Raw genomic sequence first — 14,691 nt, 5'->3', positions numbered from 1 at the left:
GCATCCCCAGGCTCCAAACCAACACGTATGGACCCAGGTTCTAGGCTCATTTTTATGCCAGAACAGCACCCAATGACCTCACCTCTCAACTGGATACCACAGACTCAGTCACCAGGCTAGTGCTCATAGACTCAGCTTACAGGCCAATTCCTGCAGATATAGTCTGCAGGCTGGAACCAGCACCAGACCAGGCCATGAAATTCTGTGCTTCTGCAACCCAGGGTCCAGGCTCATCTTAGTATACCTTAGGCCGAGGTTAGACCCATCAAAGCCATTCATCAGGCCCACCTCAGCACCAGAACGACCCCTGTAGCATCAGGGTATAAGCCAACATCCAAGGACCTATATTCCAGGCTAACATTCGCAGAGCTAAGATTCAGACTGGACCCCATAAACTCAGGCTCCAATTCTGCTCCAGTTCCCAGTCAGCTCCCAAGGAATTAGGCTTCAGGCCAATCCCTGTGGACTCAGGGACTAGAACCATCCCTGAATTAGGCCTGACCCCATGGACCCAGGCTCCAGTATGGACACCAAAGACATGTGCTTCAGTCTTCTCCGTACAGATCCAGTTGGCAAGTCCAATTGGATGGACTCCAGTGCTAGGCTTGCACCGTAAACCCAGGATTCAGGTTTACACAGAAAGTCCAAGCCCCAGGCCAGCCCCTTCAGACTCAGATGCCAGCTCTACCCACCTGCTGACTCAGGCATCACGTCAGCTGGCTTATGTACTTGAATAGAAGCACTACATGTGGACTCCACCAGACAGCCTGCCCAGAATCTCTGGACTAGCTTATTGATGAAGGGTTTTCCCTGTCAAAACCAGTCTGCAAAGACTGGGATAGGTGTATACTTCTTCAATATGCAGATACCAATCCATGACCGAAGGAATGACGAAGAATCAGGGAATCACTACATTACCAAAGGAAAAAAATAAAGCAACAGCAACCAACCCTAAAGAAATGAGGATTTATTGACTGCCTGAGAAAGAGTTCAAAATTACCTTCATGAAGAAGCTCAGTGAGCAGCAAGAGAACAGAAAGACAAATTAAAAAATCAGAAAAATAATAGTGAACAAAATGAAAAATTAAAGATAGAAATGACAGTAGTCCCTACATATTTGTGATTTTTCTTTCCACATTTTCAGTTAATTGAATTCAATCATGGTCCAAAAATATTAAATGAAAGTTTCCAGAAATAAAAAAATTCGTAAGTGTTAAATTGTGCTGCATTCTGCTTAGCATAATGAAACCTCATGCCATCTTGCTGTATCCCACCCGGGACATGAATCATTTTCCTTTGTGCAGCATATTCCTGCTATCTATGCTACCTTCCCATTAGTCACATAGTAGCCCTCTCAGTTATTAAATTGACAGTTGCAGTATGTCAGTGTGTCAGTACTTGTGTTCAAATAACCCTTATTTTACTTAATAATGACTCAGAATGACAAGATTAATGATGCTGGCATATTGTTATGATTGTTCTATTTTATTATTGGTTTTTGTTTTTAATCTCTTACTGTGCCTAATTCATAAATTCAACTTTATCATAGGTATGAATGCATAAGAATAAACAATATCTATAGGTATTTGTATTAGCTGCGGTTTCAGGCATTCACTGAGAGTCTTGAAATATATCTTTCATGTATAAGAGGAGACTACTGTATAAAATAGAAACACACAAATTCTAGATCTGAGGGAAAACAAACACATGGCCTTGCAAAAAATTTTTTGATATAACCTCCAAATTTTTGATAAAATCAAAAATAGACAAATGGGACTGCATCAAACTAAAAAGCTTTGGCACAGCAAAGGAAACAATAAACAAAATCAAGAGACAACCTATGGAATGGGAGAAAACATTAGCAAAATCTATATTGTATAAGGAATAAATATACATCCAAAATATATGGAACACAAACAACTCAAGTGAAAAAAATCTGATATATAAATAGGCAAAAGAGCTTGTGATAGCTAATATTAGGTGTCAACTAGACTCATTTAAGAAATTGTCAGATGACTGGTAAGCATTGTTTCTGGCTGTGACTGAGAGGGTGTTTACAAGAAGATTGACTCTACAATCAGTGGATTGAAAGAAAAACCTACCTTCAGTGTGGGCCACCATCAAATCAGCTGGGAGCCTAAGCACAATAAGGTGGATGGAACATGGAAAAAGAGGGACACTCACCTCAATTTTGCTTTCTCTTTCTCTACCTTCTAGAGCAGGATGCCTTTTTGTTCTCCTGTTTTTGAATATCGGAGTCCAGGTTCTTCAGCTTTTGGACTCTAGAACTTGCAATAGTTGCCTCCTATAGGCAACTCAGGCCTTTAGTCTCAGACTCAGGGCTATATTTTTCATTTCCCTGGTTTGGAAGCTTTCAGACTTGGGCTGAGCCCCATTAGCAGCTTCTTTGAAAGCCACACTACTGACCTCTCCAGGAATCACACTACTAGCTCTCCTGATTCTTCAGCTTGCAATTGGCCAGCTATGGGACTTTACCTTCATGGTCATGTGAGTCAGTTCACCTGTAATAAATCTTCTTTCACACACACACACACACACACACACACACACACCCCACATATATATCCTATTGGTTCTGCCCCTCCAGATAACCCTGACTAATACAGACCTAAATAGACATTTCCCAAGAAGGACATAAAAACGGCCAACAGGAATATTATAAAATGCTCAAACACATTATTCATGAAAGAAATACAAATTAAAACCACAATGAGATATCACTTAACACCCCTTAGAATGGCTGTCATCAAAAAGACAAAAGGTAAGTGTTGGTGAGGACATGGAAAAATTAGAACCCTTGTAAACTGTTAGTTGGAAACACTATTAGTTGAAAACATTGTGAAGGCCTATCAAAAATTAAAAATACAACTACCTTGTGGTCCAGCAATCCCACTTCTGGGTATATATGCAAAGGAAATGAAATAAATATGCTGAAAAGCGGCCCATATTTATTGCAACATTACTCATAATAGCCAAGATAAAGAAAATGTTATAATGTGGTGTATATATATAATATGTATAATATTACATATCTTTATCTCCACATTTCATGAACTCCCACTGACACCACCCAGTGTGAACCTGGAAGGCTACAGCGGCACAGTCCTGGCTGGACCCAAAAGTGCTGCAGGCTATTGACTACTCTACCACACAGAGAGTACTAATATCCATGGAAAGGGCAGTGCATTGCAGCAAGGAGGTGGCCACTGGAACAAAGGAAACTAGAGTATGTGCTTTTCAGAAGCAACTCTGCTCCCAGATATGCCACAAACTCTGTGTCCAGGCTTGCAATAGATGAGTGGAATACCTTCCCCATTCCGCATATGGCTGCAGCAGTTACTGACATAGGGAGCATAGGCAGGCAAGCCTGAAAGCTGACTGAGCTTGGGATCAGCAACCCCACTGGCATAACAGCCTCTGTTCTTGGGCTTATATGGAAAAAGAAAAGCTCCTTCCCTGCTCTGCACACTGCCGCAGCCACACCAGCACTGTTGCTGCCACTGGGAGCTGGAGTGAGTGAATCAAAAGGCTGCCTGTCTGGGGCTATGAGTGGCAACAGCACTCCCACTCATGTGTAGAAGATGGGGTCCCTACCCTCCTGTGCAATGCTGTCACTCATGCTCCACATCTGACAGCTGCATGTCCAGGGCTTGAATGGTAACAACCTCCACGACAGCAAGGTCTCTGTTTTCAGGCCCAAACGCAGAAGGCAGGATTTCCTTTGTCTCTCTGCACAACCTTGCAGTCATCATGCAGCTGGAAACCGAAGCAAGTACTACACAGAACCTGAAAGCATCCTGTTTGGGACTCTGAGTGCCAATCATACCCATGCCTGAAGCAAGGCCCCTGTATTCTAGTATGTGTCCTGAATACAGGATCCTCACAAGCACCTCTGTGGCTACCGTTGCTTGCAGAGAAAAAGTGTGCACTCCCCAGAGCCTGAGAGCTGTCTGCAGGGGATTTCTGATAGCAACCACACAAACACCAACAGTAGAACCACTGTCTTTTAGCAAGAATCCTGAGACCATGTTACCCACACCCACTACTACAGATCATCATGTTCTACCTACTACAGCCTATGCCCCTGCACACCACCAGTGGCCTGAGATGAGACCTGCTAAGCCTGACACCACCACCTCAGTCCCTGAGCATGACTGAGGACCTGGGGATTTCTCTGCCCATTTCACTACCTCTGGCTTATGTGTACTCCCCCCGGGAAAGTAAAGACAGACACATTCAGCCTGCCAGCAACACACCAACAGCACCAACCCACACAAGTCACCTAGGAGCCTGGAGATCAGTCTTCCCAGCCCATCAAAGCCATCATGAACATAAGTATGTACTGCTTGGGACCAAGAATATCATCCTGCCTCTGCTACTGCCATTGTTCATGCCACAACTGCTCAGAAGCCTGAGAACCCACGCACCTGCCAAGAACACAGCTGCCACTACCAGCACACAAGCAAGACATCTGGAGGCCCAGGAATTTACCCACCTGAACCCACTAAAAAAAGTGCCAGTATATTTCATCCTTGGACTCAAGAACAGAGATGTTTAGTCCTCTGCCACCACCACTGGAACCTGAAGATTGGCCCACCTAGGATCTATGTCCTGAACAAAATTTTACTACCACGTTTATTAATAACTACACCCTAAACCACTGAAGAAAATACGGATAGAACTGATGCTGTTTAGAAGCAAATAAATCATACAGAGACTACATTACTGCACACACCCAGAAAAAAAACCAAAAAACTCTACCCAACCAAAACAACTGACACATATTCAGGAAAAATTTCTCAGGTGTGAAAGCAAATTCAAAAAATTGGGAGAAGTGACTACCACAAAAAATATGCAGAAATCAATAAAAGAACATAGAAATGTGACAAACAAAATGACACCTTAAAAGGAACACAACAATTCTCCAGCAACAGATCCCAATAAAAAAATTTTAAAAATTCTGGAAAATGTTGGTAGTAAAGAAATTCAGTGAGACACAAGAGAATAAAATGATACAAACAAATCAGAAAGACAATTTAGAATACTAATGGGAAATTTACCAAAGAGATAAATATCATTTTTAAATGAAAATTTGGAAACTGAAGAATTCACTGAACAAAATACAAAATTTATTCTAAAGCTTAAACAATAAATTAGATAAAGAAGAAGGAAAAAACTCACAACTCGAGGACAGGTCCTATGAAATAACCCAGTCAGACCAATGATATAAGGGGCATCGTAACATGACCAATTATACAATTTATTGGTATGCAAAAAAGTGAGAAAAGAAAAAAAGGTGTTTGAAAACCTATTTAACAAATAATAGACAAAAAGTTTTGAAGTCTAGCAAGAGATTTAGAAATCCAGATACCGGAAGAATAGTGATCCCCAAACAGACACAATGCGAAATGGTCTTCTCCACAGCACACTATAGTCAAACTATCTAAAGTTAAAAACACGAAATAATTCTTAACAAGGCAAGACAAATGTTTCACCTACAAAAGAACTTCCATCAGACTAACAATGGATTTCTCAGCAAAAACCATATAGGCCAGGGGAGAATGGGATGATATATTCAAAGTGATAAGAAAAAATCAAACAAAATTTTCATCCAAGGATACTACATCTAGCAATATTGTCCTTCCTAAATGAAGGAGAAATAAACGTTTTCCCAGACAAGCAAATGATGAAACAATTCAACACTAAGCCAGTCCTATAATAAATACTCAAAGAAGTTCTAGACCTGGAAGGGAAAGTACAACAGTTATTGTCATGATAACACATGGAAATCTGAACTCACTGGTGACACAAACACACAAATGAGAAAGAGGACACAAATGGTACCACTATAGAAAACTGCCAAACCACAATAACAAACAATAAGTGACAAAGAAAGGAACAAAGAATGTACAAAACAGCCCCCTCCCAAAAAAAAACCGAATTAATAATATGATAAGGAAAAATCCTCAGGAATCAATAATAACTTTGAATGTAAATTAATTAAATTCTCCACTTAAAAGATATAGACTGGCCAGGTGCAGTGGCTCACACCTGTAATTCCTGCACTTTGAGAGGCTGAGGTGGATGGACCACTTGAGGTTGGGAGTTCGAGACCAGCCTGGCCAACATGGTGAAAGCCTGTCTCTACTAGAAATACAAAGTTCAGCTAGGTGTGGTGGTGGGTGCCTGTAATCCCAGCTACTCAGGAGCCTGAGGGAGGAGAATCACTTGAATCCAGGAGGTGAAGGCTACAGTGAGCTGAGATCATACCACTGCACTACAGCCTGGGCAACAGAGTGAGACTTCATCTCAAAAGAATATATATATATATATGGCTGAATGGACAAAGAAATGATCCAATTACATGCTGCATACAAGTAATATACTTTACCAATAAAGAAACATAATAGACGAAGAGTAAAAAGGTGGAAAAGGATATTCCACCAAAATGGAAATCAAAGCTAACAGGAATGGCTATATATAGCAATACAAAAGACACATGCATTCAATAATTGAGTGCTCAGATTCATAAAGCAAATGCTATTTGATATTGAGAGAGAGCCTTTAATACAGTAATAGCAAGACTTCAATAAGCGATTCTCAGCAAAGACAGATAATCTAGAGGAACAATAAAAAAGAAACATTAGATTTGAAATGTCTTAGATCACATGGGCAGTTATGATCACATGGACATTTACAGAACATTTTCTCCTATGACAGAAGAATATGTGTTATTCTCATCAGCACGTGGAATATCCTATATGCTAGGACAGACTATATGTTAGGACCCAAAATAGGCCTAAAAAAATTCTAAAATAAACAAAATCATATCAAGTATTTTCCCAAACCACGATGAAATAAAACTAGAAATCAATAGGAGAGAAACTTTGGAAACGGTACAAATATTGAATGAATATTGGATCAATAAATAATGTGGAAATAAAAGAAAAATTCTCGAAACAAATGAAAATAGAAACACAACATATTGAAACCTGTGAGATACAGTAAAAACAATGCTAAAAGATTATAGAAGTAAACACCTACATAAAAATTCAAATAAACAATTTAACAATGTATCTCAATAAATTAGAAAATCAAGAACAAACCAAATGCAAAATTAGTACATGAAAAGAAATAGTAAGTCTAAAAATATACAAAGGATCAATGAAATAAAAAGTCAATTATTCAAAAACATAAACAAAATTGATAAACCACGAGCTAGACTAACCAAGGAAAGAAAAGAGAAGACCCAAATACATTTATAAATGCAAACACAGTTGTAACAACACTGCCACAGGAATGCAGAAGGTCAATGGAGAGTGGAGAGTGTTATCAGTAACTATATGATAAAAACTGAAAAACCTAAAAAAAAGATTGATTCCTGGAAAGATATAACCTACCAACACTAAATCAGGAAGAAATAGAAAATTTGGACAAACCATGATATGGTTTGGTTCTGTGTCCCCACCCATATCTCATGTGGAATTTTAACTCCAAATTTTGGGGGAGAAATCTCATGGGAGGACGTTGGATCATGAGGAATGGATTTCCCCCATGCTGTTCTCTTGATAGTGAGTGAGTTCTCACAAGATCTGACAGTTTAAAAGTTTGTGACACTTTCTCTCTCTCTCTCTCTTTCTCTTTCTCGCTCTCCCTCTCTCTCTCTGTCTTTCCTGCCATCCTATGAAGAAGGTACTTGCTTTCCCTTCACCTTCTGCCATGATTGTAAGTTTCCTGAGAACTCAGAGTCATGTTTCCTGTTAAGCCTGCTGAACTGTGAGTCAATTAAAGCTCTTTTCTTTATAAATTACCCAGTCTCGGGTAGGTTTTTATAGCAGTGTGTAAAAGGACTAATACAGAAATTTGTTACCACAGACAGTGCGGTGCTGCTATAAAGATACCCCAAAATATGGAAGTGACTTTAGAACTGGGTTGTCAGCAGAGGATGGAACAGTTTCGAGGCATCAGAAGAAGACAGGAAGTTGTGGGAATGTTTGAAACTTCACAGAGACTTGTCAAATGGTTCTGACCAAAATGCTCATAGTGATATGGACAGGTGGTCTCAGATAAAGATGAGAAATTTATTAGGGACCGGAGTAAAGGTCACTTTTGCTATGCTTTGCCAAAGAGACTGGCAGCATTTTGCCCCTGGTCGAATGATCTGTGAATCTTTGAATTTGAGAGAGATGATTTAGGGCATCTGGTGAAAGAAATTTCTAAGCAGCAAAGCATTCATGAGTGACTTGGCTGTTTCTAAAAGTGTATGCTCATATGCATGAAGAAAAAGATGGTCTGAAATTTGAGCTTATATTTAAAAGGGTAGCAGAGCATGAAAGTTTGAAAAATTTGCAGCCTGATCATGCAGTAGAAAATATATACCCGTTTTTTTTCTGGGGAGAAATTCAAGCTGGCTGCATAGACTTGGATAACTAACAAGGAACCAAATGGTAATAGCCAAAATAATGATGAAAATGGCTTCAGGGCATTTCAGAGATCTTTGCAGACTTCCCCTCCCATCACAGGCCTGGAGGCCTAGAAGGAATACATGGTTTCCTTGATCAGGCCTAGGGTCCCCTTGCTCTGTGCAGCCTCAGCACAGGGTGTCCTCTGTCCCAGCTGCTCAAGCTTTTGCATTGCCTAAAAGGAGACAAGGTATAGCTCAGGCAGTTGCTTTAGAGGGGAAAAGCCCAAGCCTTTGCAGCTTCCATATATTGTGTCTGCATGTGCACAGAAGGTAAAAGTTTGGGAGTCTTTGCCAAGATTTCAGAGTATGTATGAAAATGCCTGGATGTCTAAGCAGAAGTCTGCTGCAGGGACGGAACCTTCATGGAGAATCTGTATTATGGCAATGCAGAGGAGAAATAGGGGGTTGGAGTCCCCACACAGAGTCCTCACTGGGACACTGCCTAATGGAGCTGCAAGAAGAGGGCCATGGTTCTCCAGACCCCAAAATGGTAGATACACTGATAGTTTGCACTCTGTGCCTGAAAAAGCCACAGGCACTCAATGCCAGACTGTGAAAGCAGCCATCGGAGCTGTACCCTTCAGAGCCATGGGAGCAGAGCCACCCAAGGTTTTGGGAGACCATCCATTGAGTCATTGTGGCCTAGATGTGAGATATGGAGTCACAGGAGATCATTTTGAAGCTTTACAATATGATAACTTCCCTGCTGTGTTTCAGACTTGCATGGGACCAGTATCCCCTTTGTTTTGGCCAATTTCTCTAATTTGGAATGGGAATATTTAGCCAATGCCTGCATCCCAATTGTATCTTGGAAGTAACTAACTTATTTTTTAAATTATAAGCTCATAGGTGGAAGAGACTTGCTTTGCCTCAGATAAGACTTTGGACTTATACTTTTGAGTTAATGCAGGAATGCGTTAAGACTTTGGAGGATTGTTGGGAAGGCGTGATTGTGCTTTGACCTGTGAAAAGAACATGGGATTTGGGAGGGGCCAGGGGTGGAATAATACGGTTGGTTCTGTGTCCCTACCCATATCTCTTGTGGAATTTTAATTCCAAATTTTGGAGATTTTATCCTGGTGGGTGGTGATTTTATCATGGGGGTGGGTTTCTCCCTTGCTGTTCTCATAATACTGAGTGAGTTCTCATAAAATATGGTTTAAAAGCGTGTGGCACTTCCCCCCCTCACTCTCTTACTCTGCTGCTTCCCTGTGAAAATGTTGCGTGCTTCTCCTTCATCTTCTGCTGTGATAGTAAGTTTCTTGAGGCCTCTCAGTCATGCTTCCTGATAAGCCTGCAGAACTGTGAGTCAATTAAATCTCTTATTTTCAATAAATTACCAATTCTCAGGTAATTCTTTATAGTAGTGTGAGAATGGACTAACAGAGACCATTAATAAATAGTGGAATTATATCATTAATACAATGTCATCCAACAAAGAAAATTCAAAGATCAGATGGAATCACTGATCAAAATTCTGCCAAATATATAAAAAATACAAATACCCATCTTTCTTAAACTATTTTTTAAAATTACACAGGATGCATTTTCTGTAACTCATTTTATGATACCAGCATTATCCTGATGCCAAAACCACATAGTGCACAATATAAAAGAAAACTATGAGGACAATATTCTTGATAAACATAGACACAAAAATGTTCAACAAAATACTATCAAATTGAATTCAAGAGCATATCAAAAAGATAATACACCATGATCAAGTAAGATTTATAGTACTGATACAAGAATGGTTCAACATACACAAATCAATTTATGTGATATATCACATCAACAGAATGAAGGTCAAAATCATATGATCATCTCAATAGATGCAAATAAAAGCATTTGTTAAAGTCCAACACTCTTTCATGATAAATACTCTTCAAAACTAGGCATACAAGGAACATATCTCAAAATAATAAAGGCCATATATGTCAAACCCACTCTGGGCATCATATAGAATAAGAAAAGGCCTTTCCATTGAGAACTGTCACAGGACAAGAATGCCCACTCTCACTACTCTTATTCTTTATAGTATTGGAAGTCCTAGCCAGAGTAATTAGGCAAGAGAAATCAATAAAGTCATCCATAATGAAAAAGGCGAAGTCAAATTGTCCCTGTTTGCAAACAACATGATCACATATTTAGAAAAACCAAAAGACTCCACCAAAAACTCTTAGAACTGATAGACAAATTCAGTAAAATTGTGGTATACAAAATCAAAATACAAAAATCAATGGTGTTTCTACAGACTAATAATGAAATAGCCAAAAAATAAAGAAAGAAGGCAATTCCATTTACAATAGATACAAACAAAATACCAAGGAATATGTTTAACCAAAAAAAGTGAAAGATCTCTGTAAGAAAAGCTACAAAACACTGGCAAAAGAAATTGAAGAAAGCCAGGCACGGTGGCTCATGCCTGTAATCCCAGCATTTTGGGAGGCTGAAGCTGGCACATCACCTGAGGTCAAGAGTTCATGACAAGCCTGGCCAAAATGGAGAAACCCCGTCTCCACTAAAAATACAAAAATTAGCCAGGTGTGGTGGTGGGCACCTGTAATCCCAGCTACTTGGGAAACTGAGGCAGGAGAATCACTTGAACCTGGAAGGCAGAAGTTGCAGTGAGGTGAGATCACACCACTGAACTTCAGTCTGGGCAACAGAGTGAGACTCTGTCACAAAATAATAATAATAATAATAATTATAATTATAATTATAATAGCAACAATTTGAAGGAGACACAAAACAAATAGCAAGAAACACCATAGTCATGGATTAAAAAAAATACTATTTTTCAAATGACCATACAGCCAAGGCAACTTACAGATTTGATGCAACCTTTATCAAAATATTATTATCAATTTTCACAGAAATAAAAAAATTCTAAAATTTATATGAAATAAAAAAGAGCCTGAATAGCTAAAGCAATCCTGAGAAAAAAATGAACAAAGCTAGAGGCATCACACTACCTGACTTCAAAACATATTACAACACTATAGTAATCAAAAAAGCATGGTATCGATATGAAAAGAGACACATAGACCCATGAAACAGAATAGCGAACACAGAAATTAACCCACGTATTTACAGCCCACTGAAATTGAACAAAAGTTTGTCACAATGAAATAATCAATCAGCAGAATGAAGAAATGACCTATTACATGGGGAGAAATATTTGCAAAATACTGAACTGACAGCAGATTAATGCCAAGAATAGAAAGGAATTCAAACAACTCAGCAGAAACAAACACACACACACACAAGTAATACCATTTAAAACTTGGAAAAGGACCTCAATAGATATCTCTCTAAAAAGGACATCCAAATAGACACAAGATATATGAAATAAAATGCTCAACATCAATAATAATCAGGGAAATGCAAGTCAAAATCACAATGATGTATTATTTTGCATCAGTATAACAGCTTTTATTAAAAATACAAAGTAAAATGTTGACCAGGTTGGGGAGAAAAAGGAACTCATACACACTGTTGGTGTGGAATGTAAATTAGTACAACCATTATACAAAACAATATGGAGATTTCTCAAAAAAACGTAAACTAGAACTACCATATGGTCCAGCAATACCACTAACAGCTATTTACTTGGAAGAAAAAAAATCAGTGTATCAAAGTAATACCTGGACTTGCTTGTTTTTCAGGGTATTATTCACAATAGCAAAAATATAAAATCAATCTAAGTGTTGATCAGTGGACAAATGGATAAAGAAAATGTGGTTTATGTACACAATGGAAAATTATTTTTTCCATAAAGAAGAATGAAATTATGCCATTGTAGTAACACAGATATCATTATGTTAAGTGAAATATGTCAGGCACAGAAAGGCAAATATCTCAGGTTTTCACTCATATATGAGAAGGGAAAAAGTCGATCTAATGCTTGTAGAGAGTAGAATGATAGATATCATAGGGTGGGAAAGGCATATGGGTGAGAGGGAAGGATGATGAGAAGTTGGTTAGTAAGTACAAACGTACAGGTAGATAGAAGAAATAAGTTGTAATATTTGATAAAAGAATAAGGTATCTAACTTAGCAACAATGTTTTCTATATTTCAGAGTAGCTACAAGAGCGATCTTTGTGTGATACTAACACATAGAAATGCTAAATAGTCAACATGACAGCTTTCCCATATAGTCTGACATGATTTTACATTCTATGCATGCAACAAATACCCACAGGTACTATATATATATGTGTGTGTGTGTGTGTGTGTATATATTTGTGTGTGTGTGTGTGTGTGTGTATATATATATATATGTAAGATATTATGTATCAATAAAAGAAAAAAAAGTAGAAACTCTGAAACTTCAATGTATCTGTTTGAATATCATCCCCACCAGTGATTAGCTGTGTGACCTTGTAAAATTAAATTAATTTCTCTGTGCTATAATTCTCATTTCTATATTGGTCATAATAATAGTACCTGCCTCCTAATAGTTGTGGAAGATTAAATGAAATAATATATATATAGAACATTTAGTAGAGTTTCTACTATTTTATGTATTATATAAGCAATTATTATTGCTAAAGGTATATTTGTACTGTAAAATGCCAAACAACTTACTTTCTCTATCCAAAAAATTTTTCTGACCTAGTCAAAAAAATTGGAAAATCAGTAAAGAATATATGTGCAAAGATAGGTTGAGATAGAGTGAGATAAAAGAAATTAAGTAAAAAGCAAAAAAAGAAAGATGAAACAATAAAGGTTCACAGTTGAAAATATTTTTTAATTGTTATCAAATACATAAAACATAAATCATACAATTTTTTGTGTAAGATTCAATGGTATTAATCACATTGGCAATATTGTACAATCATCACCACTATTTATTTGGAAACCATTTTCATTACCCCCAAGAAGAAACTATGTACCCATTAAAAATAATTTTTCATATCTCCCTTCTTCTCATCCCTGGTAACAGCTAATCAAATTTTCCCTTTATAAATTTGCCTGTTTTATATATTTCATATAAGTGGAATCATACAATAGTTTTTTTTTTTTTTTTATGTCTGGCTTATTTCACTTAGCATAATGGTTTAAAATTCATTCACATCATAGTATGTGTAAGAACTGATTAAATTTTATGGCTGAATGATTGTGTGTGTGTGTGTGTGTGTGTGTGTGTGTGTGTAATTTTGTTTATCCATTCATCTCTTGAAGGACACTTAGTTTGTTTCAAGATTTGGCTATCATAAATAATGCTACGACAAATATTGGCATACAAATATCTGTGTGAGTCGCTCCTCAATACTTTTGAGTATACAACTAGAAGTGTAATGGCTGAATCATGTCATAATTTTGGGTTTCTTTTGGAGAAACCATTAAACTGTTTTCCACAGTAGCTGCACCATCGTCCATTTTCACTAGTAATATATGAGAGTTCCACTTGATTCACATTATTAAAAAAATAGTTATCCTATTTTGTGAGTAGTGACATCACACTGTAATTTTTATCTGTGTATCCTTAATGACTAATTATGTTAAGCATCTTTTTATGTATATGTTGATCATTTGTATGCCTTCTTTAGATAAATGTTTGTCCAAGCCATTTTCTCATAATGTAAATGGGTTATCTTATTTTTATATTCTAGACACTAAAACTTTATCAAATATATCATTTGCAGACCTTTTGACTCATAATTTAAGTTGTCTTTTCACTTTCTTAATAATGTCCTTTGATGAACAAAGTTTTCAATTCTGATGGAGTCCAATATATCTGTTTTATTTTTTGTAGCTTGTGCTTTTGGTGTTATAGCTAAGAATCTGTTGCAACTCCAAGGTAATGAAGATTTAACTCTATGTTTTATTTGAAACATTTTTATGGTTTATCCCTTAAGTTTTGTTATTTGATTTATTTTTATTGAATTTTTCAATAAAGTATGAGATAAAAGTTCACGTTCATTCTCCTACACATACATACTTATTTTTTCCTGTCACCATTTGTTGAAGAGACTGTTCTTTCCTCCATTTAATGATCTTAATAGTGATTTCTCAGGAGAAACCTTGGAGGCCAGAAAGTAGTGGGGTGATCTGTTTAATGCACAGAAAGAAAATATTTTTTTAAAAACCCTGTCAACTTGGAATTATACATGTGCCAAGACTCTCCTGCAAAAAATGAGGGAGGAAATAAGACATTTACAGATATACGAAAGCTGAAGAAAATCATTTTCAGTAGAT

This window comes from Macaca fascicularis, chromosome X (assembly GCF_037993035.2).
Source record: "Macaca fascicularis isolate 582-1 chromosome X, T2T-MFA8v1.1".
Classification (NCBI taxonomy): Eukaryota; Metazoa; Chordata; class Mammalia; order Primates; family Cercopithecidae; genus Macaca; species Macaca fascicularis.
Note: the sequence above shows the minus strand (reverse complement) of the source record.